This window comes from Streptopelia decaocto (genome assembly GCF_964273445.1).
Source record: "Streptopelia decaocto genome assembly, chromosome: 7".
In the NCBI taxonomy this organism is placed as follows: Eukaryota; Metazoa; Chordata; class Aves; order Columbiformes; family Columbidae; genus Streptopelia; species Streptopelia decaocto.
This window is the reverse complement of record NC_138661.1, coordinates 36,006,669-36,033,082: the sequence shown is the minus strand read 5'-3', so window position 1 is coordinate 36,033,082 and position 26,414 is coordinate 36,006,669. Positions and strand designations below refer to the sequence as shown.

At 37.3% G+C, this 26,414-nt stretch overlaps 1 protein-coding gene across 9 annotated transcripts in view; it reads right to left on the bottom strand.

The window, feature by feature from the left end:
- RAD51B (RAD51 paralog B) overlaps positions 1 to 26,414 on the bottom strand; it is a 397,198-nt gene that overhangs the window by 352,310 nt on the left and 18,474 nt on the right. The gene's annotated exons all lie outside the window — the stretch shown is intronic.

Sequence of the window (26,414 nt, the reverse complement as noted above, 5' to 3'; positions counted from 1 at the left end):
ATACCATTTATTCTGGTTATCTTTGTTATGAAACATTTTCAGGGTTTAGCCCACTGGGCATGTTGAAATCATAAATCATCTTTGGCTATACAAAAACAAGCCTCACTCAGATTCATAAGCCTACAGGGAAAATAGCATCTACCCAAAGCAGCACAACTTTTTGTGCATTCCTTTAGGTTTTAATACTTGGCCAATTCTGCTTTAATATCTGTAAATTCCACATATTTGACAAGTAAATACACACACACCCCCTTTGTTTCCCACTCCTTTACTTTCCCCTTCCCAAACTTTCTGGTTGGTCAGTCTTTATGGTTCGAATATTAAAGGCTCAAGGCACTTGACAAAATACTAAAAGATCTGCTTTGTAGTGCAAAATACAGTGCCTTTTTGTTATTGTTCTTAAATCTCCCCTCAGTATTTGCATTTCAAAACAAGCAGATATAAGATACTTCAAAATGAAAACTCCATTTCCATTGTCTTTCATTCCTTCTCCATTTACTAGCTGATACATAACTAGATTTGCAGGCAAAATGTTGTCATTTCACTAAACTCTACAGGGAATGACCTGCATCTCCCTGCCTCAGGTTTCAAACACTTAGGCTCTCTGGAACCACAGCTTCAATCTGCAGCAGGATTCAGATGAAAATGAGTTTAATTCAATTTACCATCTGAAGACCTTTCAGATGAGCCTTTAAAAACTTAAGTTTTCTCTACTGACTGGACAACAATCTCATGGCATTTTTAATGAAACCAACAGATGTGGCCAGGTCATTGCTCATATTTTTGTGCACGTCATTTGACTGCTGTCTCATCTTAGAGATCTGATTGCACTACTGGAACTGTACAGTATGTGTATGAGCTGACCTGTGTACTTGTAGTCAAGATCAAAAGGGTAGAGAAAATCCACAATGCAAAGCCATTCGAAGACACTCTGCATTTATTAAAGGAAAAAAACAAGACTCTCTTTCCCTAAATACTAAGCTTCTAAAAACTCACATAGGCAACTATAGTGACATATACCATGTTAAGAAGGGAAAGTGTAGTGCAGAACCTAAGCTAATAAATTTTGTTGGATAGCACAGGATTCATTCCAGACTGGGCAGACCCAGCACAAGCGAGGGATGGGAAGGTACACTGATAGCATGGGCTATCAGACAGAACAAGGGCTCCAAGAGGACAAAGAAGGCAAGACAAACTAACACACACACACACACACACACACACACACACACACACACAAAAAGAACACAAAAGGAAAAAAGCACACACAACATACCATGGCTTTGCTGCCATGAAGAAGGAACCACTGAGCAATTCCTGCTACCTGACATCAACTCTCTCAAAATTTCTACTAAAGAAGTTGTCTTTTCCAACACTTCAGTCTTAAAATTATTCATCTTATATGGGTTTAGAGCTCTGTTTAAGGTTTTGGTCCTCTCAGTTCTGAATGATCCTCTCCGTCTGTACCCCCAAATCCACTGCTGTGTCCTCTTGCAAAGAAATTTTGCACTTAATTTGCACAGAGCTAAGAAAAGCAGTGAAAGCTAAACTAGGTCAGTCGTCACTGTTTCCAAAACAGAATGCTCCTAAAGCTATTGATTTCATCTGAAAATTAACATATGGGTGTTGTTCTCAGCCAGACAGAAAAGGGAGGCTCTCTGTCTTCAAATGATTCAAATATTGTTTTGCTAATACAATCTTCAAAATTCCGTGTCATGTTAGTAAAAAAGTCAAATGTCAGCCTGTCTTGCCCATAGAATCCTATACTGCACAATATTCATGAAACAAGCTGATAGGTCTCCAAAATTAGATGAAGACAGACAGAATACTGGGGAAACAGCTTATTTCTTAAAGAATTTGTTTACATTTTCATATTTCCTTCTAACTTATCCCACAATGAATCCAGCCATGCATGAGAATGATCACTTTATCCAAACATACTGAATTTCCTGTATTTTGGAAAAATCTCAATTTTTGCTAAATCTCCATACTCACTCAGAATTCAGTTCAGACCTCTGTGTTATATTAAAGCAATTTCTCTTCAAGGCAAAACAAAATAACACTATAACCATTCCTCATCCTTGCTTTTTCAAAACCTAGAATGAAACCAACTCGTTCAGTGTTGCAATACTATGAACTTCTATTTAAAGGTTATTACCGGAAAAATACTATCCTGAATGTCTTTAAAAAAATAATCAGGTAATAAAGATCATAACATGCAATAATTATTACAATGCAGTACTTCATCAACATTCTCAGATCTAAAACAGCAGCAATTTTTTCTTGCTGTCTTCATTTCCAGTGTGCTGGAATCATTAATTTTCTATACAGGAACATGAAGTTTTTGTTTCACTGTTTATGTTCAGAATATGGAACTCTGCACATAATAAAGACCTTAAAAAAGCCAAACAGTCAAAATGAATTTTGTATCTGTATCTTTGTGAAAATAATTAATCGTTTAACCATTCTTATTTCTCTCAGAAACTAAAGCCTTTGGTGAAGCTCCTTTTTGAGTCCCACCATTCTGCTTGCAAGGCTTTTATCTCACGGCTTTCTTCTAGAAAACTTCTAAGACAGCCAAAACCACACTCAATGAAACTGCAGACAAGTACTTGAGGACAAACCTATGGCAGACTGCAAGATCAGAAAAGAAACTGAATAGAATTCTTATAGACTACAAAGTCTCATGGTAATATGCCTAGCAAACGCACATTACTACAGGGATCAGTAACTGTAACAACCAAGAGCAAAATTTAATAGATTGGTGGGCTTTTTTAATTTTTGAAGTTCCTTCTGTAACGGAATGGACAACAATACAAAATATTTATTGCTTTATCAGGGCTGAACCTGTTCATCCTTTACTTCATGATTTCAAGTTAAAAACAGAGCAAATACAACCCGGGTATATTTTATCCCCTTGTTCAGTGCTATGTTAAAAAATTTCTGGCCTATAGGGATGCATTTCTATGTAGTTTTCTGAGAAAGGCTGTTACATCTATGTTTCATCTTATCAGCTTTTATCCAAAAGATAAGATATAAGGCAAGGCAAAACAGAAGTTTCTTGCACCAAGAAAAACTGGGAGGACTCCTACTCTTATTTTCTTCCTGTCTTAAGCCTTACCCCAACCGAATTCTATCACATACGGCCAGCTAGTCGCTACACACACTATCATCTGTATTTCAGATTACCAGAGGTAATAGGAAAGACTCAGCCTAATAAGATCTAGTTACTTCTCTCCAAGTTCTCCTACCACCTACAGGACTGAAATTCTTTAAAAGCACTTGCATTTCTAGGTGCGGATTATGAGATTCCTTGAGCAAGCAACAGTCTCAAGTATTCTACGATAAACCACCAGTCATTTGCATACACAAGATGTGGAAAGACGCCATTTTACACTTACCGTAGAGCTTTTCAAATATGTTTTGTTTTGGTTTGTTTTAGAACCACATTCCAAAAAGTTTTTACCTCTGTGTCAACTGTTAGGAGCCACTATCATAAGAATAGCTTTGATGTGAATTGCAACTCCCAGCCTAAGCACTGAAGAGTAATCATCAGAACTGCTGAAATAAACACATATACTCTGTTTAGGAGACATCAAAACCAGCAGTTTAATGGAAAATCTGATGTGGCCTAGCATTTGTGCAAAATACAAGAGGGTATGAAATCTAAAAATGCCAAGCCAGTAATGATCACCTATTTCATAGCTGCTCTTCAAAATCTCAAGAGAGATCAGTTTTACCATTGGAAACTCTGTCCTAACTATGACAAGAAAAGATATCGCTCAACAAAAACAATCACCAAACAACCTTAAATCAACGACAAGGAGCATATAAAGGTTATACTTATATGCTCTTTAAAGTGCATATTCATATGTGCAAAATACTGGATACTTGGTTCTCCCCACATGCTTCTCAGGTACATCTTCATTAGGTTTTGTTTGTTTGTGTAAAGGTTATAAAAACTTGAAGTGTCATGGTTTGAAGGAGAAAAATACACCTGGTATATTTCAACTTAACATCCTTCTGTACCATTAAATCACACAGGACTAGAACTGATGAGGCTTTTCATTGTAATTACCAAAGCTGCGATGTATAATATCAGAGATTAAACACCAGTTATGAAAGTTAGATACCACTACATTCAAGAATAATTCCTTCACAACTCCTCCCTGCTAATTCAAAATGCAACAGATGTAAAAAGATAATCAAACTACTTTAAAGAAACCCACAAAACTAGTTTAAACCATGTAACACTGCTCTTAAAGTAAATAGCAGCTAGCTAAAATTCAGAAATAAGGGAAAGCACTTGACCAGCTTTCCTGTCCATCCACCCACTAGCAGTTCCACTGGCCACAGGGTGGCTGCATTGTTGATTCTCAGGGACTACAACAAAACAGAAAACATAAAGGAGGGAACATTTAAAAAGCTAGCAGGAATATATACAAAAAATGGGTAGCTGTATCAATGATCAGGAAAATTATCATGGAAAAAACAGTAGCCCAGTCTCCTTCACTTGATGGAAAATAAAAAAAAAAGACTGACTGGTTGCCAAACAGAAATCATAACTACAGTATGTATCCATAAGCATTTTTGTGCACTGAACTGTATCAGAAGCTCCAAATGTTTTCCATTTATTTATAAAATATGAAAGGGCACATGTCTACTCTTGGATAACGAAAGTTTAATAGTAACATAGCTTAGATTAATTCTAAAATATCCAGCTCCTAGAAGCAAAGTTCAAATCTTGGTAATGTCAATATGAAGTTTTATTTTTCCAAAGCAGATAGACCAGGCTCCTATGCCATTTACCGTATTTGCCCAGCAGCTTTTTGGCAGGAAAATTTTTTTGGATAAGACTTCAAAAACTAAAGTCTCATTTATTTTATGTTGATATTAATGTCTTCATGACTTTTCTTCAAGAATCATGGTTGGCCTGATGCCTCTGACTTAAATAGCCATTCTCTTTCTAAAGTTGGTGGCTTCTTTCCATCAGAGAGGACCTGCAGAACAACCATAGACTATATTTATCAAAGCCTGCTAGAAAAACAAAGAATATTCAGCAATAATACGATCACAGTAGACTTCAACGTTTCAACATACAACTTGCAGAATCAGTGTATGTGAAAATACCCTTGTGCTGTATCACGAAAGCAACATGGTGATAAACTGAGACATAGAACGTATTAACATAGGAACAGGGAATTCAGATGACAAGGTAGAAATTAAAAAAAAAAAAAGGATTTTTCAGATAAGAGGTAAAACTAGCTGGTTCATCTAGCAAGGCAGAGAAGTGCAGACAGCCTGTTCCAATTTGCAAGAATGACTTTCCAAGCTTTTCCAATAAATGAGAAGACACATGGAAGGAGTAGGACTGATTCACAGTGACAGAGACAAACTACAAAGATGCCTGAAGCAGAATTCTAAAAGTTACAACAATTCTCAACTACATCCTGAAGTGAATGGAAAGTTGGTGAAGATGTCTGAGGAGAAATAAAGTAGATTGGGAGAGAAGAATGGAGGAAAAGGGAGGATGGGAGAGATGGAAAGAATCCCAGTAGAAAATAGGAAGCAGGAGTGACAACGAAAACCGTGCCCAACAATACGAAACAGAAAGCATAAACAATATTTGACATCTGCTCTACAGGCTGAGGAGAGGAGTTAAGCAATATACTGTGGCAGGTTGTTGATTCAAATCTTAAAATTTAAATTGAAAGACTAGATCAAAGGAAGACTAATTAAAACAAAAATCAAGTACAGGGTGTGCAATCCCTCTCCTTAATTACTCCAACTGTAAATCCCAGGGCTTCACTAAGTACTTCACTTTCAAATTTCCAGATTAGCTCACTTCTTCCACAGCTGAGCTGTTCCAGAGGCAAAGGGATGGCTGCCTGGAATTAAAATGAAATGCCTATGAGTTCCAGTACAGTCTTTGTAAGTGGATGTGGGCTTTCTCCAACTGGCAAAGCACAAAGGTACCTCCTGCTGTGGAGCCTCAATCAAAGAGGAAAAAGCTGGCTTTCTGGAAGGAAAAAAAATTCACAAGACTGACTAGCTGCTAAAAGGATTTAATTATTCTTGAACCTGCACAGAGCATCTTGAATTAGGGACAACATCAGAGGACTTTGTCCTGATCACAAGATGAAGAGACCATGTTAGTAGGAAGCTATAATCATTTACATCCTCAAAGTTCCCTACACTTTTCTCATAGCTTGTACATTTCTGTCCACTACACATCTATATAACCAGTCAGAAAGAGCTGTACTGAGAGATGAAACTCACTGGCAAATACTCAATGCAAAACAAACCAAGGGGTAGACCCCCTGCAAAGTCCCACTGGCCAAATTCAGTGCCAGGAAAACACCTGTTTAACATGCAGCATTTTTTTCCAAATGTATTAACAATTACATAAACATTAGTAAAGCATACATAAATATCTCTACCTATTTTACAAATACTGGTTAAACAAATTGAAAGATAACAGTCAGAAGTCTGTCCTCTAGTAAATAAACATCCTTTTTTGGCCTTCAAACATTTTTATGAACTCTAAAACCTGGAATTGGCAGAGTCACAAAACAACACAGGAGCAACATAAATCAAGCTAGTTGCTGGGTTCAAGTCTGATAACATCCTCATTAATTAAGTATTATAAGAGCATCAGCAGAAAGGCCAAAGAATGAATCATGAGTGAAGTCTGACTACACCTACTTAACTCAGCAGTAAACATTAGTGCTGAATCATAGTGACAGGATGTGATTGGGGACGTCTGTGTTGCCGCTTCAGTCTTCAGGACTGTCAATCCACTACCTAATGCCAGTATTGAAAATGTTGAGAATAAACAAATGACCAAACAGTACTGTCCAAGGGTACAGCACCAAACACAGCATAACGTAACCATTTCTGAATACCACAAATCATGTTTACATTTTGATTAGCAAAACTACCAGCATCCTATTAGTCTTGGCTGTCACGCTTAGTCACAGTGAAGATCACAGTATTCAAACTCTTCCGATAATGAGATAACATATTAATAGTCAGAAATCCACCTTGTTAGCAGATTTTTATCCTTCACCTGCTATCAGAGGTCACATCACAAATGGTCCAATGGAGTAAGCAAGACTAGAAAAAAAATACATTAAGAAACTGTATTAGAGAATAGGCTGTAAACAACAGATTACAAAACCAAACAAAGGCAACATGTTTAAAGGTAATCTGGCACTACGTATTTATGATTCAGATTGATCATGTCCTGCCCATTTGTCTTTTTAAAAATTCAACAAACTCAAGGAAGGACTTGGAGAAGGCCTGCTTGTACTGAAAAAGAATTTATGCATGTTTTACTTCCTTCTAGGACTATGTAACTGAAAGCAAAATCTTTGAAGCTGATCCTTCAATAAAATGTGCCTGTTTCCACAAACAGCCAACTCTGTAACTGAGGCTTTCTTTCCTACACCATAAAATTAATGACTCAAGTGCCATCTACTGTGTCTGCACTCAAATGCGGTATTTCTGTGGACAACAAATGGAAGATAGTGCCAAAATCATCATATAGAAATAAGCCATCGATTTTATGCCAAATTTGATACTATATCTTCAAGTATTGTCCTCCATACAGATTAACACACATGCTATGCTCAGAATTCTAGGCAGTAACCTCTGAAGTAATGGAATCCAAGTTAACATAATGATCTAAAGCAGATCTTCAGATTATCAATTAAATTTTTAAAAGAACAACAAGACATAACAAAGATTAACCTGTTTTTCCTCTTGATTATGCTTTTGTCATAACATCCTGTTTTCTTTCACAAGATCAAGGAAATCAGATATGGGGGGGGGGAAACAAACTTACAGCAAACACCAGAAAAACAGCATTTGCCAAGAGCCACTAGGTAAGTGTCATGCAAATAACACTGCGTTTTGCTACACAGGGGTTTGGAATAGAAAACACATGGTATCTCAAAAATCCCTGGATTATCAGATCTTGCCTCCTAAGTGCATTGCTTTATGAGGGGAGAGTTCCAACACTTCTCTTGAAGGAAAGCTTCTTCTAGAAAAACACAAGCAGAAAATTACAGAAAAATATAGCTTGGACATATTCACACAACACAGTTTTAAATATCTCATACAATATCTGCTATTTCATTACATACAGAACTTTGCATTGAAATTGCTTCACTTTAGCAGTCAAAATACTGAAGATAAGTGTCCTTGCAATGCTGCATTAAAGTTTGCTGGTGGATTCCTTTCAGCTTTCTGTTACATCCTCTTCTATCACGTTCTATTAAAGAGGAAATTCACCCCCCCTTTTCTTCCCAAGCCCCTCAGCGCTCAGAGAAAGATAAGATTTGGGGCCAGAATTACCATCACCTGCATTATTAACTGCAGACTACGGGAACAGTTCCGCTGGGATATTAGGGGTAGGGACCAGTCTGCCGGGAGCAGCAAATCAGCTTCTAACACTTGCTTATTCTGCTGTAACTGCAGACATGTGGGCAACAGAGGTAACGAGGCCAGGGCCACAGAGCTATAACCTCCCTCTGCAAACACAGGTCCCTCCATTTGTAATAGATGGAAGAAACAGAAAAAGCCTCTCAAAGCCTCTCCTCTAATGTGAATGTTGCTCTTCCCAAAACAGCTCCCTCTCCAGCTTTACTGGCACATAAAGAGGAATAATACACAATCCTTTAAAAACAAAACAGCCACTCTATCACTATGACCACAGTGAACCACAAACACCCAAAGATTTTAAGTGTCCAACAGAATTCAAGCCCAGAGTGGATGAGAGGCTGTATTCAAGTGTCATCATGTTAAGCATTCCTTTGAATATCAATTTTTTTAGTTCAAACTTCTACATAGTTATCAAGTAACAGAAAGAATTCATCCAGATTAATAAAATATAAACGGTTGCCTCCTACTTCTTGGTTCTAAAATAAACACCACAATCAGCACATGTGATTAAATTAAACTTCGTTTCCAAACTAAACACTGTGTCAGGCACACAATGCGGGGTTTAAAATACCCCAAGAATTCTGAGGGGGTCACAAGGTATATAAAGGCAAACATAAGACCAATTTACAGGAGGAAATCTGGCAGAGAAGCATAAGGGGCAGGGCAGGTGGAGGCTTGCTATTCTGGAGGAAAACTAGTACAAGATGGTGCACACCTGGTCATCCTTCAGCACTGATTGCCACTGTATCTCAAAACACACACGGCTAGGAGGAGGTTCCTGCACACATCTCAAAACCAAATTATTCTGATGTACTCTAGTGTCTGTAAAAGCACCATGCTATGAATAATCAAGTGTTTGGTCTGAGCTGACGACGGCCCTTTTCCCTATCAGCTGTGTTTTGGATTTCATGCTCATTGCCAGAGGGTTCACAGCTTGGAAATACATATAGGTCATGTGAAAAACGCTTTATCACACTTTTGTTCTCAGGTCGTATTCTGCAATAGAGGGTAATATTTCAGAATGTTTTCCAACTGCCTCATCTTCAACTGAATTCGCCTTACAAAGATGAACTATGATGGAACTAGAAGAGAGTTGCCAATGCTCTGCCAGTTCCCCTTCACCCACCCCAAACTGCCAAAACAAAAGCACTTCTCATCTTTCTGCTTTCAGGCTCCTGCGCAGTCCCACCAAGGTGGCCTGAGCCTGACACGTAGAAGTTGTTGCATTTCTAGGTCTGATTTGGCAATATGCTCTGGCAGTATCCATCGCCCCGGCCTGCACTGCTTCGGTACTCCAGGGCCAATCTTTTCATGATTCCACCAACACAGCTCAATTTTGATTTCCAAGCCACCACCTTTGTTTTCTAGTTCTAAACTTCTGAGCATCATAGTCAAACAGCTTCCAACCACAAGGGCTGGAAAGAACAGAGAACGATAGCATTTCTGAGGGAGAACAGGATCCTGTCACCCCAGCATCTGAGCTTTCAGATTCTGCCAAGCAACAGGCCAAAAGCCAACAAGAACTTCGTAAATCAAAGTTCCTTTTGCTTTTGGGTGATGAAAAGGCACCACCTCGTGGATGCTGCTCTGAGAAATAGGCTTCAGCAACTGGCAGAAAAAATTCCAGTACAGCCCATTCCCAGTTCTGTCAATGAGAGCATAAAAGGTTTGTATAATGAAAAAATTACCACTAAATAACAAATATCAGGGCATGTTTCAGCCAATAAAGCATTCTGGCTAACTAAAGGGGGTAAATCAAGGCTTTGTTATATTTGATCTCAAAGTGAATACTGAAGTTCTTAAACTAAACTAACTATGCAACATCTTAAGAGGAAAGAATTTATCATGTAACATGCAATAGTAAGCCTCTCCACTATCCCACCTACATTTATTATTTCTCCAGCAAGTACTGATTAGACACTTACTGAAGGATCAAAATTAACATGCTTGATTTGCACATAGAAATTATATCATCTTTCCATAAGCAATAGCCAAATAGCAGTCACAGTCAAAAGCACATTTAATTAGGCACTGTGTAAAATACACAGCCACTACCTTTGTCTGAAATAAAATACCCAAAATTGCTATAGGACAGTATGCTGGAAGTTAGAATAAGAATACCATACTTACTTCAGTTGGTGAAGCAAACAATATCTCCCAGAAATAGTATCCTTTATCCACAGGCCTTTTCATTAAAGCTGCTTCTTCCTTTGCATGTTAAACTTGGACCAGGGGAGATACCAGACAACACAGCTAAGCACATAACCCAAACAACTTCTAGTTCCATGTCCTAGCTACTACAAAATATGTCCTCCTGTCAAAAGACCACAAACACATCCTGAAAAGTGATTCACAGAACATAAAATTAATGACAATGGGTTGATGGAATACAAAGTGAATAACAGAACGCGCTTCAGAATATCTACACACTGAGTATTTGGAAAGTATGGAAAGCAGAAAATGCCCATGAATCATCTTTTAAAAGCTAATTGACTCTTTTGTATATCATCTCTATACTTCACCAACATTGCCAGAGCATTTTAGCCATTTACATAGAATAAGCAACCAAAAACCCCAAAAGAACATAAAATCTCTTTGCAGTTCCTGAAAATGTTTTCATATTTAGTATTTTTATGTAAATGCTAATACTTCAATGTCTAAAATGATGAAGAAAAATTAAACTGAATTGCAATGAGTTAGAGCACAGGGAATTAATTCTGCCTTCAAGTTCTGATGATTCAAAAGTCAGTGCCTCTAGTTTCAGTATAATTAGAGACCCTGTATGACATTTATTTGCTTGCAAATCACCTGATATCCTTATATTTCGTTATAATAACACAGAAAATAAATCTGGGAATCACAGAATGGTTGGGTTTGGAAAGGACCTCTGGAGATAATCTAGTCCAACCCAAAAGAAGACCTGGTACATTTAAGTTCAGTCTTAGTTCATATAGCTGAAAAACAAATCTGTTGTCCAATTAGTACATTCTAGTGATACAAACAGACAAATCACAGCAGGACATTCAGTAGCAGCACTACCACACATGCTCAAACAACACTACCTCCTCCTTCTAAACCTTCTCAACTGTTCATTCCCACCACAGTTAAGTCCCCAAGTCCTCTGTGCCATTCCAGCAAAATGCATCTGTGTCAGCACCATAAATGTAAGGAACCAACTACTATGACAGGACAGGATTATGCTTCAAGGTCTCAAAAGATGGGAGAAATAATTGCAAAAAAAAATTTTTAAAAGGCAAGGTGGCAGGGCAGGGAGGAGAAGAAGTGAAGTGGGAGATGCAATTCCAGAAAGCACAAGCTGCTACCAGGATAACTATATTTAAAAACAAAGAGCAGTTAGCAACAGGTGTTCTTTACAAAAGGATGTAGCGGCTACAGTCAAATACAAAGGAACAAGTCAAGATGCAAGGATATTGTGTTTAGGTGGAATTTTTTAGAAAAAAAAAAACCCTGAAAGACAACTTCTCAGCTGGATAGTTCCCCGCTCCATTCACTATATGGGTGCACAAATGCTTCTGTGAGAAGAAAAAAGGTAGCATAAGGTCTATATTCACGGGTCTATAAATACATATATATATACACACACATACATGTAAAAGCCCACAGCATTGTCGAAATGTTACTAGTGAAATTTCACCTTAAATCACAAACAAAATATTAGCAAGTCTAAGTATGACCACCATCTGAATCTGTCAGCCACCCACATTTCCATTCCAATTGACTGTAACAACATGGCTCTGCTTGTTTCAGAAAAACATATAAAATCCAAGAAATTCAACAGTGACTAAAAAGGCACTATAAATTCACTGCTGTTGTAAAGAATGTGGATAACATGCCTTGAACAGATAAAATGAAGAATACACAAAAGGGGAGTGGAAAAAAGACTAGCAAGAAATTAACACAAAAAGGTGTAATTTTAAATTATGCTGCCAATTTCTTCACCATTTCCAAGGAAAACTCAGTCCTGATATTGAAATTAGATTTAATATTGTGACTGGTATAACAAGATTTAAATTTTAAGGTGTCTTTAAACTGGATTCTTATCCCCTTTTTAGAGGGGATAAGAGAGCGGAAAAAAAAAAACATGAAAGAAGAAATAATAATCACCTACAAAAGAGGACTCCATTTGGAGATCTCTCTCTGAGCTACATACTGAAGTAAAGGAAGAAGAAAACCTTTAGAAGACAGATGTTCTCAGCTGCTTCATACAACAGATGAAACACCAAGGATACGCATCAACCATGGTGATGACAGCAAAAACTTGAGAGGTTTGAACAGTGCCAGTTTTCGGTTCCAATTGCTGCAAAATTTGGTGCAGAGAGGGGAAGGAATGTCAGTTTTCTGCTTCTACTTCAGCACCAACAAAACAAACTATCAGCTGCCCCCTATACAAAGTGTCTTACAAGTATTTCTATTTAACACAATATTCTGTTGTCTTTATTCTTCTTTTAGAACTTCCACAAGGCTACACTAGGAGAATGAATTGTCCAAAAATTCATTCATGCCAAATGATCAAGCATGTCAGTACTGTGTACTTCAGTACATCACTCACATGCAAAGGGATGCAAATGACCACAAGTGTTTGGTGTCTTACAGTAAACTACAAAACAGCAATTTAAACATAAAATAAATTTTCAGGTTAAGTGACACTGACGGAGTAGCTCAGAAAGCTTAACGTGTCTACTCATCAGTAACTCAACGACTTTCAACTACAGGAGAGAAAGTTTACAGGCAGAAATACTATCCTTTATTGCACCAATGACAAGCAGGTTTTCCCAAGCCACTCTTCGGGTTTCTAGTGAAAAGCTCTCCTCTTTTCCTGACTGTATCAATTGAGCTAATAAAAACTTTCACACCACTCCCTGTCAATCTTTCTTCACTTTTTCCTTACCTCATCAGTTACAGCTCTAAACTAGGAAGCAGATTTACTGCAGCTGAGAAAAAAGCTGTAGTATTAAAATATTCTGAGGTCGTAGACAGTGTCAGTACATGGTTTATTGAAAAACTTTGGCATTGATAGATAACATAACACTGTAATTCCATATATACTTCATGACAGAAGCATGTGACAGTAATTGAGTTTGCCACTATTTTTAGAGCTCAGGAATACAACCTCTGTTACTTTCATCACTGATACCACAGCATCATGAACAGCATCTTTTGCCTGGTACCAAAGAAATTTATTTTACTTGAGTTTTTCTCTTCACATATAGCAAAACATATGGACCAAATCTAAATCATATTTTGCCTAAAAAACACCAATGACTGATATGACTTCTTAAACAACTGAATCTTAAGTGCTGGGTATCCAACTATAAGAAAGAAGGCAGTTTGCTACGGCAAGAAGGTCAATGTTGTCTGTCCTTCAGGTGAACTGGGGTACCGTGACTGATTGTTCTTAATCACCCAGTATTTCTGTGGACATCCTCTCTATCTGAGGAACATTACAGCTACAAGAACACAAACTTACATAAATACTAAAGTTAAATTCAATAGAATCAATTATGGTTTCTGCATGGCACGCATGTGCTTCATGCCTGGCTACGAATTCTTATGTTTTCTGCTGAAAACTCCAGAAGGTTCTACAACTGTACTAGGGCCAGGTTCATGTTCTTAAGCAGCACCTAGCATGTAAACTGCATTGTTAATTCTAAACAAGTTGGTGACATTTACAGAGATCCAGTACCTTACTGTACTCCAGTAGCAGCAATCAAGTTGTATAAATATTTTTCTATACAAGCTCTCATTTTTTGGCTATTGGCAGATTTCTTCCATTTAGTACCTACTTACATTTGGAGGCTCTATGAAAAAAAGTAGTTGTTAGATCATTGAATCATAGAATCAATGTCCTGAGTTGGAAGGGACCCACAAGGATCATCAAGTCCAACTCCTGCCTCTGTATATGACAACCCCACAGTTCACACCATGTGTCTGAGGGCATTGTACCAACAATTCATGACATTGTACCAACAACTGTACCAACAATTCTTGATATATTCACCAGTATGCAAGCCTCACCACTAGCATCCAGACAAAGGACTCAATTGCAGTGACCAAGAAGAAACAGTAAAGGCATCTGCACAAATTATCTGTCCTTGAGAGGAGAAACACATCACTGTTATCACTAATCATTTATTCCTTCAGAGGGAACTGCTAAGCCAGCTTCAAACAATATTAAAAATAGCAGTGTTTAAGGGCAAATAGATCACTTGAAGTATAAATAAGTATTAAAATGACCAAACAGAAGACAGACATTCTTTCAAACTAACCTCATTGTGGAACACTCCAACATCAGAAAAAAAAAAAAAACAACAAGCAAACAAGACATTAAGGCAACTGAAATACAAGCCTACTAACAGTCAGTCTGCTACCACTCTGCAATAATCTCTGGTAATAGTTGTCTCTTGGCATTTAAATAACAAATTTTAGGCTTTGGAAATTAATGGAAACATAACTTGGTACGTATTTCAACAGCCACTGTATTAAACGGGTGAGAGGTTTGACATATTAGTGGATGAACCAGTCAGAGGTGCGTGACTGGACTGAATGTAAGGGGGACAGCCAAGTATGAAAAATGCAATTTATTCCCTAGCACGGGCTTTTATAAGATGGCAAACATTTCATTACATCCTACCAGCATAAATAATGCTATTCGAGGAAACAGAACCTTGTAGATATACACAAATATTATTTTATCATTTAGAAATTTCATATTTATGTTAACAGATTTTATCTGGCACCAAAAATGGGAGAGAAAGCAGGTATCTATTGTGATCTACAAATCGCGGCCTTTGGAATTTGACAGCATGGAAATTTAAAAAAGCACACAGACACACACACAGAGGTACTGGACCACACAAATACCTCTAGAAACCTTGTGCCTCTGAGTAACTAGTATGAAACTATTTTGATTTAGCAATGATATTAAGTGTTATTCTCCAGTAACTGTTCAGTATCATGCACAAAGTAGTTTGGCAGTCTACATACCTACAGCTGTCTACATCAATAGCTATCTTCACTACAAACTATATTCATCTTCATTCATGTTTTAATGGAGGGCGTCAAAACAGAAAACCCTTCACATACTACCCATAGACCCATTCGTCTCAAAACAGACTTCTCTAGGGTCTCTATCTTCAGATCAAATCAGCAACTATAATTTGCACAATATTTTCTTAAAAACAGACCTACAAAAATACAGGACTACAACAACTATGTGCAGAACTTCTAATGAGATTAAACAAGCCTCTATTACTTCAAACAACTGTTGTGGCCAGTGTAGTCTGAACAAAAGAAGTAACAAGATAAGTAGCACAGGCCAAGCAAGTTAAATCAAGATCATAGACTTTCACCTAAAACTGAACTTACAGTCTTGGACAATTTAGTAAGTTCTCTGTAAAATTTCCTCTTACTAGCAGACAAAAAACAGGAGCTGGAGATAACTACATTCTACAGACTTATAAAGCAGCAGCTGCAAAAACTTAGCTAATGGTTTAGCCATAGCATGCTGACAGATGGACTTGAAACTATTAATAATGAAGGAATGCAAGCATGTTATGAACTGCACCAGCTATTTAATGGATTATTATACATTTCTGTCTGAATTTTAGCATAGGAAGAAATACTGTGGTTTGAAAACCTACTATTCAGCATAGTTTCTGACCTCAGCTATAATTCATTATGCATGGATATATTACAACTCCAAATACAGCATATTATGATGCATTTTAAAACCAGAACATGTAGACTAAAACCAGGACAGTGATCTAATGATGCACAAAAGCCCTAAGCAGTGTAAGCATTGGCTGTACACAGCCAGACATTTGCTCAAAATACAAAGCATTATAATAATGGGTATCTAACAAAAGCCTTCCTAGAGCTCTTAAAAGTTTAAAGGATGTTCCAAGCACCTAACTCTCTTTTTCTTTGCTTGTTCTGAGTAATAACCTGCTTAGCAGTTTTACTCATACTTACCCTTTTTACTGAAGATGCAGTTTTACATTCAAAATCTGTACTGCTGCCAGAAACCACACATTCCTGCCCCTCCTTTCTGCCTACATTAGTGCCTATTCTGCAGCACAATTGCCCACTACTTTTTTTTTTTTTTCCCCTGGGTTGCTTTCCAGATGTTTTACATCTTTGTTTGGGCTCATCAGCAAGTATGAACCAGTTGCACACTTTATACTGAAATAAATTACAAGAAGGAAAAAAAAGCATGTATTGTCCTCTAGTTGATGTTTAATCTCTGACACTGGTTGATCACCTCTTGATTTTGGACTGCTCAAACTTTCTGTAATGCAGGTTCAATTAAACTGCTTCCCACGTGTCACTTGTGATTTGCACAGACAATGTATTCTGCTTGCAGCTTCTGTCTGGTGGCCTTCTTTCCTAGGGACAACTTCAGAACGGGCTGCAGGTCAGCGTATTTCCAGGCAGCAGCTTCACCATTTCACTAGTTCCTCTCTCCTTTGGCTTGCTTAAGCCAACTGGAAAAGGAGGCACAGCAGTAAGCGTTGCTGCCAACCCCAAAACAGCCTCTCTAGCCAATAACAACCTCCTTTACTATTGCCAGTCTGCTCCTTGAAAATATGACAAGCAGGAGCAGGCTTCACAAGTTGTTCCAGCATCTGTCTGTTTCTAGTAGCTCCATTCTAGGGGCATCACAGAAGCAGAGTAGAGCATATCCATCCTAATATACACTATGCTAGTCCTAGGCATATGTGCTGCACTCAGGCCTCCTCAGAAACTTTATGATCGCCACCCGGGCCTGAGTGTTTCCATTCCAATGTCAGGAAAGGCTGTGACATGGAACACTTCCATGCAACCACAGAAAGTTATACAAGTCCAACACATGCCAGCCTTAGGCAGCCACTTGTATATACCCCCCAGGAGATCCTATGGTAGGGCATATTCAGAAGATTTTTCAGGTTTAGAATTTCCCCCCCAAACAATTTTTGACACAAGCATACCTTGAATGTTTTATCACTCAGTTCTTCCAAACAAGCTCTTCACTGTCCAGCTGGAAAATTATATGGAAAAGGACATATCACTAAAAAGGCAAGCAGCAAGCTCCTGTCCTGCTCCTGAAGAACTGAGATAATTTGCTAAAGACATAAGGGAACAGTTCTTAGATGTCATTCTAAAACTCTCTGGGCAGACCTGATGTTTGTTAGAATTAGACATTGTTTAAGGAAATCACAGAAGATAACAGAAGGCAAGGGCTCTGAATTTAAAAAGTCATCTTAGTATTTCATACCTAGCTTACCTTTCACTGCATCTTCTCTCACGACTACTGGGAATTAAAAAAAAAGACTTAACATACATTTTATGACACGCAAATTTAAGACTAACAGAGAAAGAGACACATAGCCACACATGGATCTTCCAATTATCCAGTTTTAGCTTGCTGGTCTTGTTCATAGGCTTTGCAGAGAAATAACTTCAGTTTGGTATTTCAAAGACTGCCAGCATCTGAAGCTGGTTTGTTTAAACTAATGTTCTTGAGAAGTAATGTACCCGGAGCACTGGTATGTGCCTGTAGCCTTAAGCAAGCCCCTCTTTTCCCTAGGGGAGACCTTTATGAAGTTACAAAAAGCATCTACACAGTAAGCACTTCTAAAGTAGTTTTCCTCCACAAGAACTAAGGGTTTCAGCTGCAAGAAAAAGTAGTGTTTAGTTCATGTATTAGAGGTGATTTTGCTAAGCAGCACATAATGAAAAATATAGTACCAGAGTCTACCAAGAATCCAGTCAAGACCTCAGATATCACTGAAGAGCAAAGCACTCTCTGCACCCAGTCAAAAGTATGAAATATGATAAATACAAAAGTCATGTATGGAAAATACTGGAATCTAAAGAGGAAGAAAGTGATTTGTATTCTGGAGGTAGGCAATGCAGCTCATCCAAACTGGAGTATCAAAAATTTAATTGAGTATTGAGAGGAGAAAGATACTATCTTACTGAAATTCAGATGTAGTCTCACCAACAAAAAACAGCATCTCATTAATTCCTGTCTAATTAAAATTCTGCAGATGACTGCTCAGCCTTATTTAATAAAAACCACTAAATCTAATTTTGCTTACCTAGAATATTTCAACAGAAGTATTATATTCTCAAATTAGATATGCATTTTAGCAAGAGGCAACATGACAGTTTTGATGAGATTACCGAAATCATGTAGATTCTCATTGGAATCCATATTTGGAATGAGTCTCCCTCAGTTTGGTTATACTGAACTTCTGCCAAATGAAGTAAAATGCTCGCTGTTAAAATGATGTGTTTCCTTCTTTAAATAGAAAATTGGAGTGAATGAATCAACAGAGACAGCTGCAACTTCAATGAACAATAACACAAAACATATATCTTTTCAAGAAGGAAGATGGAGTCTTCTTGTAGAAAAATCAGAATGAAGTTGCTTAGGACAGCCTGTGTTATAGCTCAAAAATTCCAATTCCAAGCAAAACAGGAGGGAAACCACAGCAAACCCCACAACTCCTCTAATGCACAAGAGCCTGAACAGTAGAAGAAGGTGCAGACTGAAAAGCCCATCCTGTAAACCTGGATGCTCCTATTTCAAGGCAGCACAGGATCATCAACCATTTAGCTGCAACAGTTTGGTCTGGTTGTCTGTTATTACCATCCAACCACATGTGGAAGGAGAGGAAATTCGGCAGACTGAAAAAGGCAGGTTGTCTAGTTAACAGCAGCAAGCACACTGCATCATGAAGCTTCCAGATTGTACTTCATGAAAAATCAGCCCTAGTGGTGCACCTGGTTCCATACAGATGCAACATGCCCACAAAGCAGTCCTGTAGACACAAAGAGGGAAGTGACACAATCATCTCTGCTACTACCAGTTTCCAAGTAAATAAGATTTTACTTTTGATCTCTGGGCACATTTGTATTGTAAGACACATGCCTTACCCGATCTTAATTTTCTCTTATCCCCATCCCTTTACACCTCAGGGGGCTGGTACTATATTATTTAGGAGTAACAATTGCAGAGCAGGTCCTCTTTATTCCCAGAAGCCTTTGAGCTGAGTAACCAATAAAGCAAGCAAAAACTCTTGAGAATATGGAAGTCAAGCCACTAATTAGTCTACACCAAGCTCATACAGATAAGATTTCACCAACAACTTGTAATCTGGTCAGCTATTCTCTGTATTGCCATCCTGTCTATAGACTAGAATGTCTTCCAGTTACCTATTATGCAAATGCAGAAATATTCCTAGAGAACCTACAGTTTAAATAAAATCAAAGGACAAGAAGGAGGCACAAAAAAAAATATATGAAAAGAATGGAATAGTTGAAACATAAGCACTTCTCTGCAGAATCAGAAATAGATTATTGGCCTAAAGGTTCAGGCAATTTTTCACACAGTCAAAACAGTAAACCTTGCCAACTGCTAAACTCCCAATCAAAGGCTTAAAAGCCCTTCAGTACAATTACTGTTGCTTTCCACAGCACATATGGAGTAATAACATGACAGACAGAAAAAAGAAAAAAACAAATACGGTATATTTATTTTAGCAGTAGAACATCTTATATAGGTATGTTAATTAAACTAGAGAAATACAACCTAGATGCAAAGTTTAATGGAAAATGACACATAGCAGTCCACCAGTGTTTAAAGGTCTCTTATTGAACAAAATGTTATAGTCTGCTTGAAGTCTGGCTCTATCTAATAGTTACACAAACAATCTATAATAGAAAGAATGATCATTTTCCTTGCATAAACAGGAAAGTAGGGAGGACACTCCAAGTACACTAGAATATAAGATTAGAATTCAAAACTTGACAAGTCAGGAAAAATAACACATTAGAAGGAGGAGCAACTAGCTACGTAACAAAGTCAGCAGATACAGATCCAGGGTTTTAACGAACGGTGAATGCCACCAGGCTGTTGCAAAGAAAGCAAACTGTGTACTACAATGCATAAACAAGAGGCTGTCCTGCTCTCCATACCTTAACATTGGTAGAGATTCATCAGCAATATTGTCTCAGTTCTGGGCACCTCACTTCCAAGTTGATTTAAATCAGCTGAAGGGAACCCAAAGAAGTGTAACAAGAATGAGGGTTGGAAGACACAAGAAACTGCTAATTAATTTTGGATAAAGTCTTTCAGAAATTCAAGCCAAGGCAGATATCAGGTAAAGTGTCTGCTCTCCTTTACAGTAAACATTGTCCATGATCATACAGCAAATCAAAACCAAATCTGGTAATAAAATCTCAACTCCCTCTTCTATCCATTAATACTGGTGCCTTCCTTCTACATAATTTCATATGTGCAACTGCACAGAATGATAGCTTTTGGCAAAGTCACTTGCACTGTAAAATGGAAAAAGCAATGGAGGGAATACTTGAAAAGAAAGAAAAAAAAAAAAAAAAAGAAAACTGAATTCCAGTATCATATAACTTTAAACTACCTCCTTTTCTATATTTCACCACCACATGAAAACAGGAAACATTGCTCTACCATTTCTCATTGCTTTTCCTCAGCAGTATTAAACATGTTATGAGCACAGACAGTCCAAAAGGAACACTGTGTTGGGCCATAAACTGCAGAAACGTATATTCTCCAGACACATATAAAAAAGTACACAGATGGCAGCAATACTGAAGATAGTTATAATTACATTTTAACCAGTCATTTTAAACTAAAACAAAGTTGTGCCTTCTGAGAATAATTTTTAACAGCCACATGAGAAGACAAAAACCTCTAACCTTGCCACTGCAATGACACTTAGCAGTTGAATTAACTGCCTTTGATTAAAACAATTTTTTGCTCAGTACTGTGGAGTGAAAGGATAACTGAAACATAAACAATCTGCCAACAAAAAAATGGGTTTATTAAGCTTTAGCAAGGGCAACGAAAGAACTCTGGTCTGTAAGTCACCTTTATCTATTTTGTTTTCCTAATTAAACAATAATACAAATAAAATTCATTCCAAACCACACTTTACAAACAGCAGTGTGAAATTCTGGCACTTTTAAAAGTAGGTTATTGTAAGAAAACAAAGGGCAACATTATAATATTCAATTAAAAAAAAAAAGCTATAGACTCAGTTCTGGACATGAAAATACTGCTGAGTATAACATGGGAGCAAATCTTAACATAAAATGTTTTGTTTGTTTCACAAACTATGTGTTACTTAAACTGATGAAGCACATTGAACAAGGTTAGGTATTCCTCTTTGCACCAAAAAAGAATGTGTTTGAAACCAAAAGTTCTGAAACAGCTAGCACAAACATCACTTTCTAATGCTGCTCAGTTCACCATTTAATGAGGACATGAACACCAACTTGAATTTTGGTGTGGGGGAGTGAAACATCTTGAAGAAAACAAGAACTGTTCTTTACTAAAAGAAAGTCAGTTTTGGAAGTAATTTTCCTGATTTAAGAAACGAATTAACTACCGATTCCATGGCTCAAAACAAAGGTAGGGCTATTCACTGTTTCTTTAATTCATACAGAACAACAAGAGTCAGCAAATTCTGCAATATATACATTATTCTAAATATTTATGTCTCTGTGGATAATGTTCACAATAGGATCAGCATAAGGCACTACTATCTTTTCATCCTATCAAGTTAACAGAAGGACAACTCAGTTTCTCCAAGAAGTTGGTGAATTATCTTAATAAAATTCTGCAGGTTCAGAAGTCTTCTAAGCAGACAGTCACAAACTGTTTTAACCTTCCTGCTGCTCCCTAGAGAAATATACAGGCTTCATGAAAAAAAAAAAAAAGCACCAAAGCTGCACATATGACAGTTAAAAGGAAGGAGGGAAGGAGAGAGAAAAACAAAGCAAGAGCAGCCCCACACTGACAGAAGAATTACTTTATTAGGTAAACCTCAACCTTTTGCAGAAAGCTGACGGCCAGGAGGTCAGCATGATGACGCAGAAATATAAAGGTCCTTCTATTAGCAGTTGGGAAGGGTATTACAGTTCACATACATACACAAACACAAAATATGCTTGAAACTTGAGTGACAAGTTACTACACAAAAATACCAGCAGCCCAACAGAAAAGGACCCATGCTTTCCACTGAATTCTCACCACTAGGAACTATTTGAACCACATCTGGCCTAAATATGGCTAGTAAAAGTCCGGTAACTCAGTTCCAAAATGTTCTCTTCTGATAAAGTTAGCTCCTCATTAAAGAAACACATGTTTCGATGTGGTATAACATTTATTACTCTTTTTAGAAAACTTCAAAATGGAACCAGTTCTCTAGGTTTGGAAGTAGTGAAAAGTTTTTCTTATTCTAGGTTTAAACTACTTGCAAAGATAATTCAATTACTGTTTCTGTAACACTCATATTAATAATACTGAGTTTGCATTTCAGCAGCTTACATTCCAGATACAGACAAATTCACCTGGAAGTCTAATGTATTCCCATGGTTTTGGAAAAGTCAACATACAGTGTTGTTACATACTGTCACGACAAATCAACTACCCTTTTTTTTCTTCTAAACTTTCTATATATTTATTACCAATTGAAAGGGTACTGTCATTTAAACAACTTTTCTTCAGAAAACTTCCATTTTGGAATTTGTTTAGCACTCCATAAACTAATATTTTCAAATATCAGAACAGCAATAGCAAAGGTGCAGAGGAGCTGACAAACAAGCATGTACATGGAAACAGAATAAAACTGAACCGAAGACCAGGCCAAATGGAAATACTTGCTTATAAAGAAAGAGAACATTAACAGTTAGGATATTCTGTCTTTGCCAACAGAAGCATTTCAATCACAAGACACTTTACTGCAGAAAGCTGAGATTATACTATTAAACACACTTAACCAAAAACACCAGAAAAGGGAGTACAGATGTCAAGTAATTTGCACATTTAAATTGGTTTTGAGAAGAAAAAAACTTATACAAGCTAAAAACAAATATATGTTTAGCTAAACATTTGGCTTTCCAAAGCAACGAAAATCGTGGGTGTAAAGTTTACAGAGTAGAATGCATGAAGTGAGTGTGAAACACTGAAATGAAAAATATTAGTGTGAAAATAAACTTGACTAAGACAGCTTTAATTGCTGTCGTTATCAATACTGATAAAGTGAACTTTTAGTTTTTAAATAGAGCATGTGGCATCTAAAGGAGAAAAATATTACCTGTGGAAATTATGGGCTTCTTGACTACTGTTAACTTACTTAGCATAGCAAATAAAAGCTTTAGAGAACAGTTACATAAGGTTTGTTTTTCATTTGCACTATAAATCACAAGTGAGAGAAGAAAGTCTCTCCTCCTAAGCTATTTCATATTCTCAGAAAGAACAATTTAAAAAAAAAAAAAAAAAAAAGGAGATACTATTATACATTTGCTGGTAGTAATGATAACCACAGATCTAAGAACACAACCCAACCAAAAGTGTAAAGGAGAGCCAGTACTGTAATTTGATTCGCATTAGGGATTTACAAAGCAAGTTTCATCTTCAGTCTCGATTTGACATTTAAAAGAACGCTTAAAGCATTTTGGTTTTGCAACTGCCACTTTCATAGTGCTTTTCTGTGGAGATGTCTAGTCAGCTTCACACATTTTCTCAACTACTAACAACTAGAAGATCAGGTTCTACAAATGACAATTTTAATAAGTTAAACAGTTAGATCTCAAGAACAATTCTAGTCATATTGGATTTTAGTTTTAGCTCTTCACTGAAATGGAGACATCATTTCTCTTTTAACCAGCATGAACACTAAACTGCTTTTCCTCAATACCACTTACTAATAATAAGTAGTTTCCTATGAATATGGAAGAAAAGAAGAAAGAAAATCCAAAGTGTATTTAGTTTTCTAGTCTTTTTAAAAAGGCTATAGATGTCAGGAAACTAGACAGGAAACACGTAGCACTGATTACTGCTGCTTAACTATGTAACGTGGCAGACAGCATCAACACACATTGTAACAGAAAACATTCCAATCCAAACGATCTCCAGTGCAGCGTGCTCTGAAACACAGTAATGTAAATGTTCCATATAGCTTTACATATTCACTACATTTCAAAAATAAAGGGCACTCTGTTTGACTTACAGTCAAACTGTCCTTCTCAGTTTCTATCAATCGCTTTTGATCTGACCAGCTAGTTTCAACCAATCCTGACCCAAAAAAAAAAAAAGAGTAGGTTTTGGTGTGGGCTGTGTGCAGGGAAGGTGAAATGGGGACCCTGCTGTATAGCGGGAGTTCGGTAAAAGCTATGAATGGCATTTTAGCACATCAAACTCAATACCCTGACACCTTTACAAAGTAAGCACCTTACATCTTGACAATTAAGAGTGCCCTCCCCTTCTCCCAGTTATTTTCAAGGCTGTTCTCTGAAGCTGATTTTTCACCATCCTCCCTAGACTGCTAACACCAGATGCACTGCTCCAATAGCAGTTACAGCTAAATAGAGAATACACAGCCTCCTTATTTCCAGTTCCCTCGCTCAACTACTCAAAGCTTTTCACCAGGCCTTTTAGCCACAGCCAAAACGAATGTCTTCAAGTTCAGTCCTCGACTCCAAACCTTTTTCAGAGTCTCAGACTGAGTCCCCCTAGTTGTTGTCCAACTCGGTATTTAGTTGCAATGATTCTGTCATGAAATAAGTATTACATATTGGCTCATGTGTCCAAAATATTAGAGATCTAAATCACTTTGCAACCTTACTAATGTTCTTTCAGTTTCAAATTTATATTTATCATTTTCTAAGTAAAAACATCTGAAATAATTCCAACACAGTTATTTACAACAAGGACCTGGGATACTCTGTAACCTCAGTAGCAGAGGTTAATGCAATGTAAACAACAGCAGACTTGTCCTTAGTAGGCACCAACACCTGCAGATCTGTAACACACTCTGATGTTGGATTTTGCATATTACTCATACACAGCCTTGCCTGGCAACCTGTTTTTCTAAGAACCAAATCTCTAGCCAAGGCCCTCTCAGAATTCTTAACTAACAGAAGTTACTACAGTTTATTCTGTAACATTCTGGTCTACCTTGACTTCAGTAAAGCATTTGACACAGTCTCCCACAGCACCCTTACAGCTAAACTGAGGGAGTGATTCTGTGATTCTGTGAAAAAGTTAACAAATCTTTAAAATACTCCAGAACAAACCCACAAGCAATGTGTGTTAAAGATGACAATAAATGAAAACAGTTAGATTTCCGTAGAATAAACTGATAAACCTAATCAATAGGTGAATAAATCGATAAACCTAAGCAAAAATATATAAGCTTTCGGTCTCTGTATTTACAGGTAATTACATGGACCTTTATAAATATTTTATTTAAAAGGTAAGATGTCATATGGACCAATTAAGAAAAAACAGACCTGTGACCAGAGCTCAAGTTCTTGCCCAAAATCCCAGAACTCCTTACCAAAGTGTATCACAAAGGTATCACAAATGCCTCAAAGCAAACACATTAGCTTTAATATAACGGAAGCCTTTAAATGTTTGATCTTTATTTTCATCCTACATGGGATGAATTAGGATGGCAGGATGAATTAGGATGACAATCTTAGGCTATTTCATGTTGTCCAACTCTAAGACTTTTGTGAATATCAACACTGTCTTTCTGACTGTAAAAGAGGGCAGCAGCCTCAACTATCAGAGGCTCCAATACAGCTCAGTTTCACCATTTTAATTAAGGTGGAGGTGGGAGCATGAGGTGTCTGAAGGAGAATAGAGAAATAGAGAAAAATACTATCTTCCCACAAAACTTCTCTCCTTTTCCAAAGGACTGCATAATATTTTCCGAAAATATTAGAGTGTACACACAAATAATCCTTTCCTGGCTTTTTAAAGCACTATAAACATTATTGGGAGCATTAACTCAGACGCTGTCTTTGGTACCTCAGCTTTAAAGGCACCTATGTAGGGTTTAATCTTTTCTATCAGAAGTCTTTAGAAATTACACGGCAGAAGGAAATACATTCCTCTAAAAATAAGCCATATCCAT